The sequence below is a fragment of the Taudactylus pleione genome, unplaced genomic scaffold, assembly GCF_031769625.1.
Source record: "Taudactylus pleione unplaced genomic scaffold, aTauple2 ptg000212l, whole genome shotgun sequence".
Classification (NCBI taxonomy): domain Eukaryota; kingdom Metazoa; phylum Chordata; class Amphibia; order Anura; family Myobatrachidae; genus Taudactylus; species Taudactylus pleione.
The window spans coordinates 1,726,880-1,746,723 of record NW_028284614.1 but is presented as its reverse complement, the minus strand read 5'-3'; the positions used below and the strand labels follow the sequence as shown (position 1 = coordinate 1,746,723).

Genomic DNA, 19,844 nt, shown 5'->3' with positions numbered 1-19,844 from the left:
ATGCCTATGGGCTTCTTATCGGGATGCTCCAGGTTGGGAGGGATCTGATCCCTCCCATGGACCCCTGCGGCCAGCGTCGTCCTGAGCATTAGAGGAAAGACCCCAGAGGGACTTCTGGCTGTTTTTATCCCGGAAGCCCCTCTACCTGACAGCATCGCAAAGGACAGCTCTTATCGGGAGAGCTGTCCTTTGTGAAATTCTTGATACATACTGTGTTAATGAACCATGAAGTTGGGGGGGGAGGGAGGGATGTATTGTATCACGATAATATATTTTTGGACTTTGGGAGGAAACCAGAGCGCGAAGAATAGGCAAATTCCACACAGGCTGTAGTGGAATCAAACCCAGGACCTCAGTGCTGTGAGGCAGTAATGCTACCATTACACATCTGTGCTACTGTTATGTAACTCACTACATGGGCTTGTCCCCTGATGGACTGATTATAGCTGCCTAATGTTTTTCCTCAGCACTGTATTGCACCGTCCGGGGCCCCCTCCTCTCTCCCTGGCAGCGTACTGAGAGCCGCAGTCTGTGCCCAGAGTCTACTATGGGAAGGAGTCCTGGGTTTGCGAAGAGGGATCCTTTCGGATCACTCCGTCCCTGTACGGTACAATGATGATTTGCTCCCGCGGCGAGACAGAATGTTAAATATAGGGGTCTGATAATCAACATCATGAATAGGCCCCTGTATTTATATTTACTTTTTTTTCAATTTATATCTTTCTTTAAGTGTCCCCACACAGAGTATCTTTTTTGTTTTTATTTTACGTACATACTTGGTGGAGAGTAATCCGGGGTAGACATTAAACAACCCAGCAGTCTTGCTGATGGTTGGGCCGATTTACCTTTGCCCTGGAACATGCAAAATTGCAGATACTCACTCACCTAAAGGTTTAAAGAACGAATGATCAACTTTTCATTAACTACACTACGCTGTCCTGCATGCAATATTGTGTGATTGGTCGTACTGCATGGCCAATCACAAGATGTCAACTACCCATGTGAGAGTACAATTGCGGGTAAACATTAGATGATGTGCCTGATCTATGGTTCCGATATGCCTCAACATGATACATCGAATGTGTACTATTAATGCCGTTCAGTCGCTATTTTGCGGTGCAAGTCGCCTTAGAAAGAATTGCTTTCCAGTCTAATCGTGTGGTTCCAAAGCACAAAAGTTATTTTATGTAAAAAGGGGTAACACAATATAAGTTTTTAACAATTAGAGTAAAAAGCAAGAAAATAAACAATAGTACAGCTGATACATACGTGTGCGCACTGGTTCCAGTATACAGCCATTCAGTCCAGAAGTCTGCTGTTGCAAAGAAGTTGTCTGTACACTGAAGCCAGTACACAAGCCTATATGCGGTACAGGTTACAGAGATAACAAAGAGACAAGTTGGCAGGTTCTCATTGGTTCTTGCATCTGGTCATTGGTCAGTTCATACGGTGTCATCAGGGGTATGGATCAGTCCCCCAACGGTCACATTGTGTATCTTCCCGCCGAAGAACTGGTTAAAACTGGCTACAACACTGCATACAAGTAATAACATTCTACTCAATAACTCCCTATCATCCATAACTAGCGGACACATGATGCAACTTCTTTGCCGATAGCAACGGATGTCTGCAAATAAACAGGGATTTAGTATGATACCAAACATGACATGTCCACTGTATTCTGAACCTTAGATCTCTTTTAAGTACATCTTAATTATTAGCTAACAATACCTTTTAATAACACTGATTATCTATAATGTATGGGAACCATTTAATATGTATGTGCGTCTGTGTGTGGAATGCGCGTGTGTATGTGAATACATGTGTGCGTTCGCATTTGTGCGCATTGGATTGCACCAATGCAAAGTAGCGTCCTAGTAACACGCCATCAGACTATAGATTACTATATCATCAGATAATAATTGTAAAGCGGTCATACCCAATTATTTGACTTTGACAGTATCCAGCCTAAAGCTGCCATACACCTGACCAACTTTCCTCCACCCATCCAACGAGTTGGTTGGTTGAAATGAAAATCCGGTAATGTATGAGAGCAAATGACAATCAGCCTTTTGCTCCCAAACACTGGGAAAATGGATGGAAGCTGTTGTTCTGACAAGTTGCTTAAATCAAACAGATTTAACCAACAGGCTCCATCCGTTTTCTGGTGTTTGGGAGGAAATGGCTAATTGTTATTTGTGCTCATGCATTACCGGATTTTCATTCCAACCAACTAGTTGGAGGAAAGTTGGTCAGGTGTATGGCCAGCATAATGGACTTTGGATTTAAAAGACTAATCTCAGATAAGCCTACAGTATTTGCACTTCGGTACATATTTTGCACAATGTATACTAAGGTAACTGCTATTGTATTTTCCATTGTTGTTTGTTGAAAATCTGCAATTGGAAGGCCATATCCGGGCCTCCAGTATATTGGGCTTATGTATCACCCAGATTGGCCGGGTGAGCAGTATGTTTTTTCTTTCTGCTGCCAGCCAGTATTAAACAAAAACTGCCTGGAAAACAATTAATTTTGCCACCAATGGGAAGTACTTGATTTGGGATTTTCCTCAACTTCTATAAAACTGCCTGAAAAACCATTAATTTCATCGTGAGTAGGGGTAAGGTATTTGTTTTTGGGGTCCTAGTCATAAGTAGGATGCATTAATTCTAATACTGTCATTTTTTTGAGGTTTACCGCAATATGTATAGCTTGCCATATGTATTAAAAAGGGTCGGTAACAGATATCAGAAACAACCACTGCGGGCCACCAGCGCAGGAGTCCTTTATAGAATTTTATGGGGCTGCAATGTGTCGGCATGCAGCAAGTTCTGGGAGGAGAAACTTTCGGAAGCTTCCGCACAAGGGGCCTGATTCAGAGTTGGGAATAGAGAGAGAGATAGCACTTAACTATGTACCTGGACAAACCATGTTGCAATGCAAGGGATGTAAATACATAATTTTTATTTATTTTTTTGCATGTAGCTCACAAATACTGCACAGCTTTATTATTACTCTACAATTTAGATGTCAGTTTGGACCAGGGTTGCCGACATTTAACTCCCTCCGTCCGGGAGGGAGCTGTCGGGCAATCACAGGGGAAAGTCTCTCGGCAAAAAGGGGGCGTGTCGCGGGAGAAAAGGGGGCGTGGCTAAGAGGATGACACGTCATTGGGGGCGGGGCATGGGCGTGACAGCGCGATCACGTCATTGTAGCCCCGCCCCCTGCATCACAATGCCATTAATATCGGCATTGTGATGCAGGGGGCGGGACTACGATGATGTGATTCAGCACAAATCACGTCATCGGTCCCCCCCGCTGCCGGGGTTTATGCAGGTGGGTCACTGGGGCCGGGAGACTTGCCTACCTTTCCGGGGGGCCGGGAGCGGCACCCGATTTTCGGGAGGATCCCGGCCAAATCGGGAGGGTAGGCAAGTATGGTTTGGACACCTCCCTCCCAAATCTAAATCTGCACATTTTAAATCTGCTCCAGCTGCAGTGCAGCATGGTTTCACCAAGATGATCAGTTAAGAGAGAGATCTCTCTATTCCCAACTCTGAATCAGGCCCAATGTACAATGCGATGAGCTTCTTAATCTGGCCCTGATTAGGTTTTTACATTATCTACAAGGAGAGCACTCAGGGCTTGCTGGGACCGAGGATGCCTCTATGCCACCTGTCACCGTTGAAATCCATTTTTTTTTCTGCTCTAATTTCCAATACTAAACTCAAACACTTGGGTGCTGCAAGGGTTAATACAGGCATGGTTGCTTGCTACACACGCAGAGGTCGGTGGTGTAAATATTGGTTTTTTAAGACCAGAGGGAGACCATATGCAGATACTTTGCCAGAGTCTCCTGCACATGCTCCATAGCTCCTGAGATATGGTGCAAAACAATCTTTCCGCATGGTATAAGCTTGATAAATATGCCCCTCTGACACGTTTAGTATCTGTGAAAATCTACCTTCTTTTGAAAAAAAATATTCTATAGTTTATTCTTTATGGAGGGAGGTCTCTAATCCGATCCATTCTGAAAAATTAAATAAACTTTATTTTTAGAAAGTGTCATAGTAGGAGGCTGCTCATGTATCCAAGTATAAAGACTGCATTTCCGTGCTACTGCGGAAATAATCATGTACAGTTTCCTGCTGCCTCTCACTAATTTAAATGATGGGTAAATATCCCTGAAATTTGACATTTCCAGATTCAATTGACAAAGTGTTCAAGCTAATAGGTGCAAATACAGTATTTGTGCCTGTTTGTTCGTGTTTTACACACTTTGGGCAAGGAAATATAGTCCACCAGTGTGAGAAGCCGGCCTTCATCCCCCATGACATCAAAGGAGGTTTTAAGGTGTTTATAATGAGCAACGATTGAAAGTGTTGGACCAATCTGAAGGGGAGAGCACTATAGCTGCACTATGTATGTGACCCCCCTGCTTAAGGTGATGGTGTGGAGTGGGTGCAAGTTGGAGAACCTCTTTGATAGAGTGACCTTGTAGCTTCTTTGTTTGGTGGCAACTTCCAACTCTGATCACGTCCCAGCAGAGAGGCAAGGGTTCTTCCCTCAGACACAGTAAATGCACTATGTTTGCTTTAACTTACATCAGATGAGAACTGGAATGGGGGCAGCAAGATGGTTGTACTAAAGGAAATGAGATTTGCATTAATTTCACAATAAATCCGAATATACAGTCTGTTACTGGTAACTATGAACACTCACTATAAAACTACAGAGTGTTTCTTTAAGACAAATTCTATATACACAAAAACTGGACATTCACATAAACCAAACATAATATGCGCTTTTCATATGTCCTTTAACGTGACGGAGGGTCCTTTAACCCAAATATCAATGTCCACAGCACTATGAAATCTGAAGAAGACTCTCTAAATGATGTGAATGCTGGTGATCCGGGTCACATCAAAGGCTTCATGTGCACCATGGGACCCTTACAGTATCCAACATGCAAAGTGTAGTACATTCTGCCCTATGTCTGGTAACACAACAATGGATGTTTATGGACATTTAAATGGTTTTATTTCGCCAATGTAGTACACTGAGCCAGGACGCTACTTTCCCTCCAAAAGGTAAGACACAGCTGTCACTTCAGCGGGACTCTGCATGGTACCACAAGTCTCAGCCAGTCTGCTTGTTGCAGTCTCTCCCTCTCAGCTGCTGATCTCAATATCTGCGTCACGCTGCTCAGTGGCGTCTCCCAGCTCTCATCTCTCTACAGCCCCAACTCTCACCCCTCCAACTGCTCTTTTTTTTTTTTTTTTTTTTTAAATCAGCTTTGTTTAAATGACGCTGGCCTCTATGCCCTTTTCCTAAATGGCCAAATTAGAGTAGGATCTCATTGCCCATGAAAGGCTGTCATCAGAATCACCTGTAACGTAATAGTTTGTGACCACAGCGTATTATCTGTGGGTGGGACAGGTCTTGGATCTTTCCTGTTATCTGCTCAGGAATAGCGGTGGGCAGATACCAGGAAAGATCCCAGGTCCTTAAGTGATACCTCACAACTGCAGGGTATCACATGTACATAGTGCAAAGCTTGATGTATAGTAAATGTGGAGCCAGGAGTGGGGTATGGGGTGGGTAAAGAGTACCTGGACCTGGGCCTGTTTGAGGGCTTGGGTCACCTGGGAATGCAGAGCAACTCCCCCACCTTCACTGAAATGCACATTTGTACCAATGGACATTATGCTGAGTGGGCTGTGGCCAGCAGATTTTGTATTGAGACGCCCACCGGAAACCTCCTAGTTTCCCGCAACTGTGTACACAAACGCAGCATTGTAAGCAGATCTTCAAAACTTTAACAGCTTGAGTAAGTCTATGGTCACTCAGAAAAACTAGCTGTGGTAACTGAGACGCTGGAGGTTCCTTCTGTGCATGCGCGATCGCAGATGCTGGCTAGTACACGCCCAGGAAATGGCGTTGACACGCCCACGTTTTGGCCAGAACTCTCTGTAACCAACCACATAACAGTCTCTTCCTGTCAATCAATTGCGTGTGAATCCTCACAGTTGCCCTGATTCAGAGCCGGACGCTCTCACAGAGCGCTCGCTCTGAATCAGGGCCTTCCTTCTCATTTTTTAGAGCAGCCTCCTGGTCGCTCGCATAGCTGTGGGTGACCACCCACAGCTATAGCGAGCGGTCAGGAAGATGGTCGCGATGGTCAAGACCATCGCGACCATCAGGCTTGCGACGAGACCCTTGCGGTAGGGTCTTGTTTCCGCAAACCCAAGAGTGCTTTTGGCTCTAACAGAACGCCTCCGTCTGGGCAGCCATGCCCCTGGCCCGCCCACCAAAGGGGGCATGCTGTCACTCAACATCGACAGCACGCCCCCGTGGGTGACCACCCACAGCTACAGCGAGCGGCCGGGAAGATGGTCGCGATGGTCAAGACCATCGCGACCATCGGGCTTGCGACGAGACCCTTGCGGCAAGGGTCTCGTTGCAGCAAACCCAAGAGTGCTGTTGGCTCTAGCAGAGCCGAAAGCACTCCCACTGACATCACTTATGATGTCAGTGGGGCCGGCCCTAGACGGTAGGCGTTCCCATGGGAACGCCTCCGTCTAGGCAGCCACGCCCCCTACCCGCCCGCCAAAGGGGGCGTGCTGTCACTCAACATCGACAGCACGCCCCTTTTGTAGCGAGACCCGGAGCGACGGATTTCCCATCGCTATCCGGGTCTTGCGCATTCACACGACGGAGCCGGCTCCATCATGCGCATGCGCACTGGGCCAACATCGACCCGCTTGCGAGCACATAGCGCTCGCCAGTGGGTCTGAATCAGGCCCAGTGTGCGCAATCAGAATTAATTTGCAGCACGTGCGCAATGCGGCTGGGACACAAGTACAGACCACTGATAGTTGCTCAATTGCGTGCACAGCGGAATAGTGTCCACCTTTGAATCAGGCCCTAATGTCAAGTGCAGGAGAGACGATCCCAACCTATTGGTTTTGTGAACTTCTGTGAGCTGCTTCGGTGCCCAGCATGAACACTTTTTGCTGTACCCCAGTTGCTCATGAACGACGATGTGCACAGGTCCCACTGAGAGGTTCAGTTCCTCAGCAATATCGCTAACTCAAATGCGTCTGTCCAGAGCCATAACTAGGGGTGTGCGGCCGATGCAACTGCACATAGCGCAGGGCTCTGTGGACGACATCGTGGCCACCCCATGGCCCCTGCTTCTGGCTGGAGGGTACCTGGAATGACACCCTGCAGCCAGCTTTGCTGTGGCAGTGCTGTCTGTAGCATCCATTGGACGCTACAGGCAGGCACCCTGCCAAGCGGGCACTGCTGCAGCTTTAAGTGCTGGCGGCCCCGCCCCCTTATCTGCTACGTCATTTCAAGCAGAAAAGGGGTGGGGCCAGAACAGGGCGCTCAGAGCTCTGCATCTGTCCTCTAGAATCAGAGAATCAGACTTTCAATGTGGCACAAATAGTCATCTATGCAGGACGTGCTTGGCCGGCCGGATCGCTGCTCATCTTGAACGTCTTTCCTGACATTATGGAAGGCAGTGCACAAATTCTGCTTTGGGACTCCCATGTGTGCAAAACATAAAATACAAACATTTGGGGGGTTGGGGTACCTACAGTATATACACAGTAAAAATACATGGCATGACAGAGTTTCCCAAACTCCACTACACTGCATGTTTTAAGGATATCTATGTTTGAGTCCAGATGGTTAAATCAAATTGACTGAGATAATAATTAAGTCACCTGTGCTCAAGCAAGAATGGATAGCCTTACAATCTGGACTGTAATGGTGGAGTTTGCAAAACTCTTTAATATGGGTTTATACTTAGTCCCATTAATTAATGGAATGAAAATAGATGGTAAGTTATGGTGAATACGATAGTGAGTTAATAAACTTATTATTACCCACCTGAGTGCCCTTATGACACACACCTGGGGTCACATTAGCACCTGTCTGATCACACAGCAGCCGCCGCCCCCTCATTATGGTATAAATGTCCGGCCTGTGATCACCTGCAGTATTGGGAGTTGCAGGCAGGATGGGGATCACCAGGGGCTGGTTGGGATGTGTAGTGTTGCTGTGGAGCTGTACCTCAGTGTCTGGTACTGAGGGGCTGTTAGAAGATGTCTCTGATCTGCATTGTGGCCCCAGTAAGATGCGTCTGTCTCTTCCCTCTGTGCTCCTAGATTTTGTGTCTGCTGTCACAGTATTAGGTGAGTAAACTGAGTATCTCTGATCTTTACAGAATTTCCTAACTGGAGACATGGCCTCTATAATTGGAACTCAGTGTGTTGAATTATTCTCTATGAACTGATGAGGTCTGTAAGTTACTATCCTGCTTTCTGGGGAAAATACAAAACCTACTGTATGTTATCTCTGGGGTGCTAATAGTAATAACCTTTAGGAGCAACTTCATTGTGTTACACCAGACTGTCATAATATGGTGGTATGAACAAACCCTATAATTATCATGCAATGCTTTGTCTGTACTGATTTTTAGGGGTATATAAATGGGGGGGGTGTTGGGAAGGGTGTTGCCTAGGTTGTGTTTTTTTTTTTTTTTTTTTTTTTTTCACCAATTTCATTGTGTTTAAAAAAAAAAAAAATTAAACCGCTGCCCAGTACTTTTTGTTTGAAGTGGCCAATATTTTCTCTGTATGTGACAAGCGTTTGCACCCCTACTATATATGTATCTCCAGACCAGCATGTCACATAAGGGTTTAAATAAACATCAAAATGCCTGTGAGCATCAAATAGTGTAGCTGATTGCACTCTATGGACTTTCAAGACATGTCAGTCGTCCTGTAATGCCAATTTTTCAGATTTATTATCTATCTTCTTCAAGGATCATCATGATCCTTGAAGAAAGATGTAAGTAATTCATCTGTAATTTTGGAGTTACATGTTTGACAGGTTGTTTTGAATGCCCATGGAGTGCCATCAGCAACACTATTTGTGTTGAACTCTGACCCTATAGTAATGTGTCTGTGTAGTTGCTGGAGGATAGGCTGTGCTGGCTATTAGGAATGCACTTGTCACTTCTATTCTATACCTTCCAGATAATGCTGGGAAGCCTCACAGGCTCCATAATGACTCTACTTGTGGGCTCTGGGTAGGACAGAAACCAGATGGCTCAATGATCATTGGTGCTGCCTATGATGGATGCTATGTAAGGAAGGAGGTAAGGTGAACTACTAACACGATCAGGGGTATTCAATATGGGAGCGATAAGTCTGTTTTTGCGTTAATATCGGAGGTATGATGTCATTATCGCAGGTTTTACTTTTACACCGTATTCAATTTCAGAGACTTATCGCCGTTTTGAAAAATCTTTGATAAAAAACGGGGATAACTTTTCACCACTGAATAGGTGGTGAAAAAAAGTGCAGAATTGGGGTTTAGGGGTGCAGGTTTAAAAAAAAATATATATATATATATATAGCCTGCACCCTTCAGAATGACCCCTTGAAACGATCTGTGTCAAAAAAAAAAAAATCTGGACACTCCAAAAAAAGCACTTTGAATTTGGGGGCCAAAAAAAAAATGTTGGGGAACAAAGTTAAAAAATAGCGAACTTGATTCTGGGGGGGTCCCCAAGTATGCCCCAGGTGTTTTTTTTTTTTTTCATTGCCGCTCCTTGCGCAAGTGGGTTTACACTTTGCACGATTTTTTTCGTCTATTTTGCAACTTTAAAATATGCTGACCCCCATTTTCAAGTACCTCAAATTTGCTGGGCATAGTTTTTTTTTTTTTTTTTTTTTTTTTCCCCCCCCCCCCCCCCCCAAAAAATCTAAATGCTCTTCTGCACCACTTTCTTCAAAGTCGCATTTATGCACTTGCTGCGGCTATTAGAAACCCGACTTCAGCAGTTAAAAATGGGGGTACCCTAAGTGAAACCCCATGTCTAGACATAATTAGGGGGTCCACCGTATTTTAGAAACCAACCCAAGGCTGCAGGGACTGGTGCTGGTTTTAAATATAGGGAGCAAAAATGACGTGGGGTACCCCCTATATTTAAGACCAGCACCAGACCCAACCGATCGGGGTGTAATGCCACAGCCCGGAGACCCAATCGCCGGGGTTCCAGGTCCAAAGCATTACACCCCAAGTCGGTCAGCGCAAGCCGGTGATCTCGGGGGACCCCTCCAAAAAAGGGTCCCCCCTCTCCCGAGCACCACAGGCTTACGTTGAAGCCTGGGGCTCATCCCCATACCCCTGGAGCGGTGGGTATGGGAGTAATAGGGGGGGCCAAATAATGTAACTATTGTACTTTACAGTGGAACTACAAGTGCCAGCATGCCTGCCATTTTGCACTTGTGGAACTACAAGTGCCAGCAGACATGCGGCACTTCAGGGGGGGACCTTATGTCATTTTTTTTTCTAAATTTTTGGTACCCCATTTTTAACTCCTGAAGGAAGTCGGGGTTTCTAATAGCTGCGGCAGGGAAAAACACCTTGCAAAGCTATATAAAAACCAGACTTTCTTAAGCAGGCAAAAAACGGGGTTACCCATAGTGACCCCCCCATGTCAGGACATCTTTAGGGGGGTTCCAGGCATATTTCCCAAAAAATCACACTTTTTTTCCTTAAATGGGCTCAAGGGTAATCTTTTGAAAAATGGGGATAATTTTTCTAAGCACTATAGCAAGTGGAAAAAAAAAAGCAGAATAGGGGTTTGGGGGTGTAGGCTTATAAAAAATAGCCTGTAGTTTTGGGAATGTCCCCCTTAAAAGGAAATGTTCAAAAAAAAAGTCCTACAAAAAATCGGGACACCCTTAAAAAAAAATTGGGTTTAAAAAAAAAAAAAATAGGGACACACCAAAAAATGTATTTAAAAAGTGGGGTGAAAAAATTGTTTAACAATAGGGAAATAGGTTCAGGGCTATTCTGCAAGTATGCGGCAGGTGTTTTGAAGAATAGAATTATAGCGGCTGGTGCACAAATGCAGAATTTTTAAAAACTTACTTTAGGGACTTAAAAATATGCTAGTACCCATTTTCATGTACCCCAAATTTGATGGGACCACTTAAAAAAATGAAAAAAATAACCTAAGTGCTCTTCTGCAAAACTTCAATGTCGGGGGGGGAAAAAAACACCTGCTGCGGCTATTTAAATCCCAAATTTCATTTAAAGGCTAAAACGGGGGTACCCATAGTGATCCCCCATGTTTTTACAACTTTAGGGGGGTCTTACAAATTTTTTATGGAAAAAATCGTAACTTTACGCAAATCCAACTTTGGAGGTTCCCGTTTTCGACTATTTCAAATTGAATACGGGGATACGCGGGAGCGCGCTCGATACTTTAACACAGAAAAAAACTCCGATATGAAATGTAAACTTCGGCAGTGAAGTTAACGTTTCATATCAGAGTTTTTTTTCTGCGTTAAAGTATCGGACACGCTCCATAACCATAACCTTGAATGACTGTAATACACTGCCATAGCCTATAGGTGACCTGGGAGGGGCTGATATGTACTATAGACTCCAATATGTTCCAGGCCCACTGAGATCTGATGCATTCAAACACAATACTGTATTGCGCTAGTTATGTCTCACTAATTTGGTACATGCGCCATATCTGTCGTATACCTCAGCCCCCCCTCCCCACAGGATAAGTACAATTCCCTTTACTATGACCATGCACATAAAGATGTACAGGATTCTGTAACTTAGAATTGTATTGCTCTCATGTCACAGAATGGAGACCACGCGATGACTGATTGTGGAGCAAATTGCCAATGGTCAAGTGGAATATAGTAAAAGACACATCCGGTGCCCGTTCCTGCCAGGTAACGTTCTGTTCTCTACATGTGACGTCCTGTGTGAGAGTAACTGTGGGATCTTGATGGAAACTGAGGCACAAGAAAAATGACTGTAATCCCCAGAATTACTAATCTGTTGTTTTTTAAGTAATCTGATAATTTAAGAAAGTGTTTGCTACACTCTCCTACAAGAGAAGGCATGTTATACCTGATGTGTTAGATGACATTAATACTTCATCTCTATTTTTATATATTTTTTCAAACACTTGTTAGCAAACCCTTCTGCTTATGTATGCATGAGGTATAACTTGCTTGGGGTGAATGTATATATTCAGATTTAATACAGTAATATATTTTAGTGCATACAATCTTTTTGAAATTCTAATTTGTGAGCCTTTCAATAAATATAACAGTAAGTTCAAAATAGAGAGCAATTATAATATTGTATGGTGAAACAAAGGTGTAATTCTCGGATTTTGTTAGATCTATTGGCTGTTTTAGTGATGCAAGTTAAATTATTCATTTACTGCTAATTTTTGCAACAGGAGGTATAAAAATTATTGAAAAAAAATAATCTTTAAACCAAGTATATATCACAATGATGGCAAATGTCTCAATAGTTTGATGCGGCTTCTATATACACCATCCCTTTTAAATGATTCCTTTAACTGATCATACAGTGAACGATTCACCCTTGTACTACTGGATGTGTCTGGAGACAACTTGGCATAAAATGTCTTCCTTTCAGCTTTAAATTTTTAAATATAGTTGTCAAACTCCATATTAGTCAAATGTCTCCCCTGGGCAGCCCATTAGTCAGTAATGCTCTGTAAGGGATGTTCCCTATTAATGAGCTAAAGAATAAAACTTGACCAGTAAATATGTGGGAAATCTGAACCTTCAGACTACTTGTTATACTGTTACTAAATCACTGTCTATCACTAGTTGGGACTCAGTGGGTGTTAGGACCACACTAAGGACTCTCTCCCTCAGCTATGGACGCTCCGAGCCCCAGTGACTGTGCTTCTGTGCAGAGTGGTGACCGCTTGCCTTGTGCCAATGCCTCTGTGACCAGGGCTGTCTGTGAAGGACTAGACTGCTGCTTCTCTCCCAGTGACCCCTCCCTTCCTTGTTACTATGGAAACAAAGGTAAGACGTTCCAGGGGTTCAGGAGATTCCTAACCTGGACCAGTGTTCTAATAGAACAAAATGGGAGGTGCCCTCTAATGAGGGCAAGTGGAGAAGTTGCCCATGGCGACAAATTCGTTTCTACCTATTGTAGATGATAGAAACTGGTTCCTATGGGCAACTTGTCCACCGTAACCTCTTGAGGTTTGATGCATGTCCACATTAGTACCCCATCTGTGAGCTGCGGTGGCAACTTGTACCACATGTGCCTCTGAACCAGACAAAATTGATGGGGATAAAGTACTGTACCAACCACCTTCTGTCATTTTTTTTAAACACAGCCTGTGACATGGCAGTTAGATGGAGATAAAGTGCCAGCCAAACAGCTCCTAAGACTTAGTAAATAGACACCATTGTGCCTGCTCTGCCTTTCCTGTATTTCCCAGGAATCTGCCCTCCCTTGTGACACCTGAGTTCACAAATTACACACTGCTTTATAGAGAGCCTGCACTGCTACCTGTATACTGACTGGTGAGCTGTATGACACCCCGTTCCACTTAACCAGTGTATAACTGAGCTGCATCTAGCTCAAATAAACCATGCCACTGGTTAAGCATTTGGGCTTGTCATTTCTGCATTGGTGGTTAAGCCATAAATAACCCTCCCCATTGAATGATTACTGACCTTAACAGAACCTTCTGGTCACCTGGGCTTGGGTGTCCTGTGCCCAGATTGTACAATTTTATTCATCTGGAACCCTCAGAAGTCTGGCATCTAAGATGACACTTGCACTATAAGCTGACCCATATGTACTAACTTTTTTTTTTTTCTTTTAGAAACATCCTGTAGATACTTGTAGTTGACTAAGTATTAGATGAATGATTTAATTTAACAAACTGCTTCTGTTGTGGTGGTTCCCCCTCCAGTGACTGCACTGTGTACAGATGGCCCGGTCCTGATCGCTATCTCTAAGGATGTGACTACACCATCCCTGCTCTTGGGTTCAGCCGGTGTCCTCAATGTGGATGCCACCTCGTGCCCCATGCTGAGTGTTTCGAAGACTTCAGCTTTCATACTGTTCCAGTTCCCGCTCTCTTGTGGTGGAGCCAGTCAGGTCAGTCTGCTGTGTAACTGGAAGGGAGCAGTAAAACTGTCATATTATTTTTAAATGGACAATCTCTTGTCTGAGCCCAATCCACAATATGCGGCCACTGAAGCAATGGAGCCTTCATGGACCTTTGGTATTACAGGAAGATGAGACCATAGTCTTGAAAAACATGGTGTAGTATTTAATCTTTATCAAATTACTAACTCCAGCAAATGATCTGGACTTGCTGAAAAAAGAATCCTTCCTCTAATCCCAAACATGGCTCTTGATGTGGAGGGGTTTTGTCATTGTGTTTCAGTGGCTGCTAAAGGGACTCCTTGGTATATGGTGACTTACCTAGCCAGTGCATGAGTTATATATTGTATTCCTCCCATCTTCCACATCTCTGATCTTCCTTTTGCCAGGAATTGGATAACACTATAGTGTATGAGAATACAGTTTATGCCACCAAAGACATAAGGACATGGCAAGGGTCATCTATCACAAGAGACAGCACATTTAGGTAAGCCATATACTGGTGTATGTGTCTGGGGGAGCTGTACACTGAGCAAAACGAATACTGTATTGCCCTAGGCTGACTGTCCACTGCAGCTACTCTCGGACTGGTGTTCTCCCGCTGCGCGTTGAGGTGCTCACCCTGCCCCCACCCCTTCCTGTGTCCACCTCAGGCCCTCTCCTACTACACATGAGGATAGCACAAGGTAATGACTAGTGTATTTAGTGTCTAAGCAGCAGTACACTAGGGAAATTGATTTTGGCTGTATTAACTGTATAATTCAGTTAAGGGAGGTGGGCTTGTCTACAACATACTGGTTTATTAGATCTGAAGACTTCCCTAGTAAGAATGGGTATCTCTAATCTACATAGCAGATCTGTACAGCTAATGCTGTGGGCATTAGAGCCTAGAGGGCTGTTTGCAATGCAGAGGTCTAAAGTATGAGCCGATGCAGAGGCCTACAGAACAAATGTAATGGGACTTATGCAAGAACCCGTAACTTTATCTCTGATGCAGAACAGTGTTCTAGAACTGGGCAGTGGTTGTCTGCTTTATAAAGAATAAAGTGATCTGACAGGCAGTTCCCTATGATGAATGAGATGCCAGTGGGCGACTGGGTAGGGCAGGTTTTAGTGGCAAATGTGGTAGCAATGCAGAGCTGAGTATTTCTGCAGAAACAGATGTTGAATCAATGAGTGCAGGTGTGACTTTATGTAATGGAAAGAATACTTGCTGGATAGGTGACTGGTTCTGGTGACTGGTGTGAATGCTGAAATGGTAATAAGGCTTCTCCTCTGGCAGACATGCAGTATGCTTCATACTACTTGGATGGAGATTACCCTGTGGTCAAAGTGCTCAGAGACCCAGTCTTCTTGGAGGTCCGAATAATACAAAGAACAGACCCAAACCTGGTCCTGATCTTAAATGACTGCTGGGCCACTGCCTCTCCAGACCCCACCCAACAAGTCCAATGGCCCATCCTTGTGGATCGGTAAGGCTGGTATTCCATCTCACTCCCTTCCTCTGTATGAGACAGGGTGTACTATTACTGTACACATGACTAATTCTTCTCATTCCAGGTGTCCTTTTGTTGGGGACAACTACTTGACTCAGCTGGTCCCAGTTGGCACACCTACACAGAGCATGCCGTTCCCCACCCACTACCAGCGCTTCATTGTCAGCACCTTCACCTTTGTGGATCAGAATTCCCAGCTTGCTCTTGAAGGACTGGTAAACTAACTTATACATGCAATGAATAAAACTGTTAGGAGTTGATTGATATGACACTGGTACAATATACTTGGTCATGTTTAGTGGTCATTGAGCTGTAATATCCCTGAATGTGTCTGGAAGCCTGTCTTGTGTACAGCGATCAGGTTGCCATATCTTGCATATATTCACAATGAGCACTTGCTTTGCCACCTCAACATCCCCCTTGACTTCTGATGCATTTAATATTGATGAAGACATGGCTGGTACAGTTATAAAGCATGTATCTCAAAATATAACGGAGGTTTGGGCTAGAACCGAGGGCACGAACTTCTAGTCAGGGATAGAGGGGGTTAATAAAGTTAGGGTTTTTTTTTGTTTGTTTGTTTTTTGACAGCAGGTAGGCAGATGCGATAGGTTAAGGGGCGTGTTACGTGAGGGTGTGGGCATTCTGATGTTCTAAATCTGCCTCTTTGAATTTGATCTCCCTCCCCTGTTGTGTCTTGTGTCGGCTTGATTTCATAGCAGGGAAGGACCGACAATATTGAAGTGTCCATCTTGCAGCAGTAATAGCGGTGTGCACCCCTTAAATGCACTGATTAGACTGATTTCACCCTATTGGGGTCAGCGGCACCTCTCAACCGAGCAGGATGAATATTGTATGGGTGTTGGGGCCGCATCACTTGCTCTGAAAGGGATAGTTGGCCCTTGCAAGTTTTTAAGATCACACTTGCCCTTGTCTAGGATAGTTGTCCCTCACAAGTTGTGATATCCTTTTGGCCTAAGACAAGGGGACACTGGTTTGCCGTTCTTTCTCCTGCCACCATACCTACCATTGTAACTAAATATAGCTGACCAGTTAATTTAAATTGCATAGCTTGGTCTCGTGTTTATTTTAGTTAGTTTATGGGTCACATCTATCATCTAACGATAGACAGTTTTACTGCTACAGGTCATATCCAAAGGGCTTGGGACCAGGGGTATTTTGGATATCTGAATATTCTGTAATATGTGCATACCATAATGAGATCTTTGGAATGGGACCCAAATCTTAATATAGAATGCATTTGTTTATATACACCTTATACACAGCCTGCATATAATTTTATACAATATCTTCAATTTTGTGGCTCAAACAGTTTGTGTACATGCATGAAACTCTTATGTTGCACAAACACACTGAAGGTGTGTATATGAATGTGTTAAAAAAAAAAAAAAAAACACTTCCGTATTTGGATATGGGAGGCTCTACCTGTAATTGTTTAATGACATCTGTTCCCCAGGTCTACTTCCACTGCAGCGCTTCTGTGTGCGTCCCATCTGCTGCTGATTCCTGCACCAGGTCATGTGGCCAGAGGACAAGTAAGGGCTCTGTGTGTACAAGCGTGTTCTGCTTAGTGTGAGAACAACATCTAATATTTGGTTTCCTATATTTGCAGGACGAGCTGCTGAGGAACCAGCGCAGGAGATGACAGTAAGCAAAGGCCCAGTTGACTTCATTGACCATGAGATCCCATCAGATAGGAGGCTTGCCACTTCTGTTCAAGGTAACTTCTATTCCTAGGTGGCTTACTACCGCTATTGATGGCAATATTGAGCCACTTCATGTTCTAAGTTTAATTCAGGCAAATGCATGCAGCCAGAGTGGAGTGTGATGTACTAAATGTGTTTTCATCTAGCCCTTGGTTAACTATGAATAGCTGTGTGAATATGGAATTTATAGCACCTGTCAACTGTTCCTTTTAAAGAAATACTAAGACACTGCGAAGTCTGTCCAATTAAATTGAGCCCTTTGTCGACTTGCGTCTTAACTAGTCTAAAGACTGGTTGTCTGTCCCCCAAAATTCAATCTTTATATTTTGTGAATTGCAACCTGTTCTCAAGCAAGCTAAGTATGTCTAATACCCTGATAAACAGACCCTAAACCCCCCCCCCCCTCTAGTTTGTGTGGGATACATTAAATATCCCAATGGTGGGGATTCCAGAAGTCACGATGCTGACACTGGAATCCTGAAGGTAAGTAACAGGCTTGGGCTTAGGCACGGGTTAGGATAGGAATACTTGCCTTGAGCCGTCGTGATTCTGACCGCCGTGACCCAACCCGTTTGTATTATCTAGTGACTGACCTTCTCCACTTCCCAAGCTTCGAGCCTTGTGCTCCATCCAGTCTGTCTCCCATCATGCTAATGAGTGATAAAACCTGCTGTGATAGCAGAAGCTACACAACTGCTTAGTTTTGTTAGGTCTTGACTTTATTTTCCCATTCTCAGGTACCTTTGACCTTAACTCGTCTACTATGATGTGGCTGAGGGGAGCAGCTGCCGGAGGAGTAATCTTTGTGGTGACTGTCACAGTACTAAATGTCTGGTGGCATCGCAGGAGTCAGAGCCCCACCATGCCCACTGTAATATGAATAAAGTGCTTTTTCCAAACTGACTTGTTCCTCTGTCATTTGTCAGATATGGTTCTGGCTAATGTCCAGTCTACATGCCTGTGCTCTCTATTGAGTCTTTGACAGGTGTCCAGTCGCATGGCTTTTTTTAAAATTTGTCCCTTCAATGAATACCTTCATACATCTCACAATAGTGGTGGAACTCTAATATTATGTTTACCCTAGATGCTTGAACATTAAATATTCATGTGTGACTTCTTATTCTCCTATCTAGTTTACTTAGGAGGTGCATCCCACTGGGGATTGTTAGTGCCACACCTAAATGTTTGCCCATAATTCAGTGTGTACCCAGCCTTACACAAGATTTTCTGTCCAACCAGTTGATTGGTTGGAATGGAAATCAGCAATTTGCTCCTAAATACCAGAAAGTTTGTTAAATACAAAAAACAACCTAATATAAAGCACTAGTGTTGAACCCTATGCTGTAATGATAATGGGATAGAAATGTGACAGATTGCTGCTGTTTCAAAACCTGAGGAGCTGACTAATATATAGATAGATAGATAGATCTAGATCAAATTGGAGACAGTGCCATCTGTACACTTTATTAAAACATATGCAAAGATTAAAAGCCAATTATAACGATTCAATATGTGATAATATACAGAGGTTTCTTATTGTAATTATTCTACACTAGAAAGTAAACATGTATTGATAATATTCACAAAGACTTGTTGTTGCACCACCTGTAGTGTATACAACTTGCAATTGTAGATGACACCAGAACTCAGAAAAAAGGCTCCGTATGGCCCTAAATATGAATAGGGTAATTGCAGGCAGGTGGAAACATGCTTTCCAAATAGCATAACCTTCCACTTGGAGCGTTAGGTTAGGGGAAAAAACGAGGAGGGCATAGATATAAAGCATTAGGCAGAAAAGAAGCCTATTGGATCTTCAAACTAGGGACCCTAACACAGAGTGGGCTGAATGATAATATTGAACAGAACAATGTATAACATGGTCAATACTATGGAGGGGGGGAAGGGAAAGGAAAGGTTTAGAGACGCCCATCCCCACACTGATGTTCCCCGTGGTTGACTATGCATTTCTAATACGATTAGTACACCTTATCGTTGATCACGCGTGGTTATAACTAGATATTGGTGTGGCCTGATGGTAGGTTAGGGGAAAAAAACCAAAAGTCTTTTCAAAGATGTTAGTTGCATGCAAATGGTTTCCTAATGATTAGTAACAGTCTATTTATGTGAGCTGCCAATCACGGCTTGAATGCCTGTACTGTAAGGTCAGTCTGTTAATAAGGAGAAGGGTATATTAGAGTACCAATGGTTGGTACTGCTCCTGTATGCAGGCCTCTAATACCCCTTTTCCACCTAAATTCCGGGTCTGACCCAGAGTTGGAACAAAGTTCCGACCCGGAATTTTGCCGACTCGGGATATCACACCGGGTCTGCATAGACCCGGCTTTTGTGGAGTGGAAGTGGTCGCTTGGAGACGACGTCATCTCCAAGTACCACTGAAGCCGGACCAATCGGCTGGCTAGCAGCGCACTCCAGGTCATCGTGAACCGGAGTGCGCTGTTCTCACAGCAGGATTTCACGGGCTAAGCCTGTGTTAAACCCTGATAGTTACCTGTGTTGGATTGCCGGGTCACTCGACCCGGCGATCCAACTCTCTCTCCCATTTTACACCAGGGAGCTGCCCGGGTTAACCCTTCAAAAACCTGGGTTTTAGCTCCGG

The 19,844-nt window shown here is 44.1% G+C and overlaps 1 pseudogene across 1 annotated transcript; it reads left to right on the top strand.

Annotated features, from left to right (window-relative positions):
- The first annotated feature begins 8,011 nt into the window (after positions 1–8,011).
- On the top strand, positions 8,012–18,147 carry LOC148517676 (zona pellucida sperm-binding protein 4-like; annotated as a pseudogene). The gene is made up of 12 exons (XR_015879258.1): positions 8,012–8,204; positions 9,051–9,172; positions 11,689–11,780; positions 12,747–12,902; positions 13,808–13,995; positions 14,394–14,491; positions 14,563–14,690; positions 15,287–15,476; positions 15,565–15,715; positions 16,978–17,056; positions 17,134–17,241; positions 17,965–18,147. The product of XR_015879258.1 is annotated as a zona pellucida sperm-binding protein 4-like (transcript).
- Positions 18,148–19,844: the final 1,697 nt, after the last annotated feature.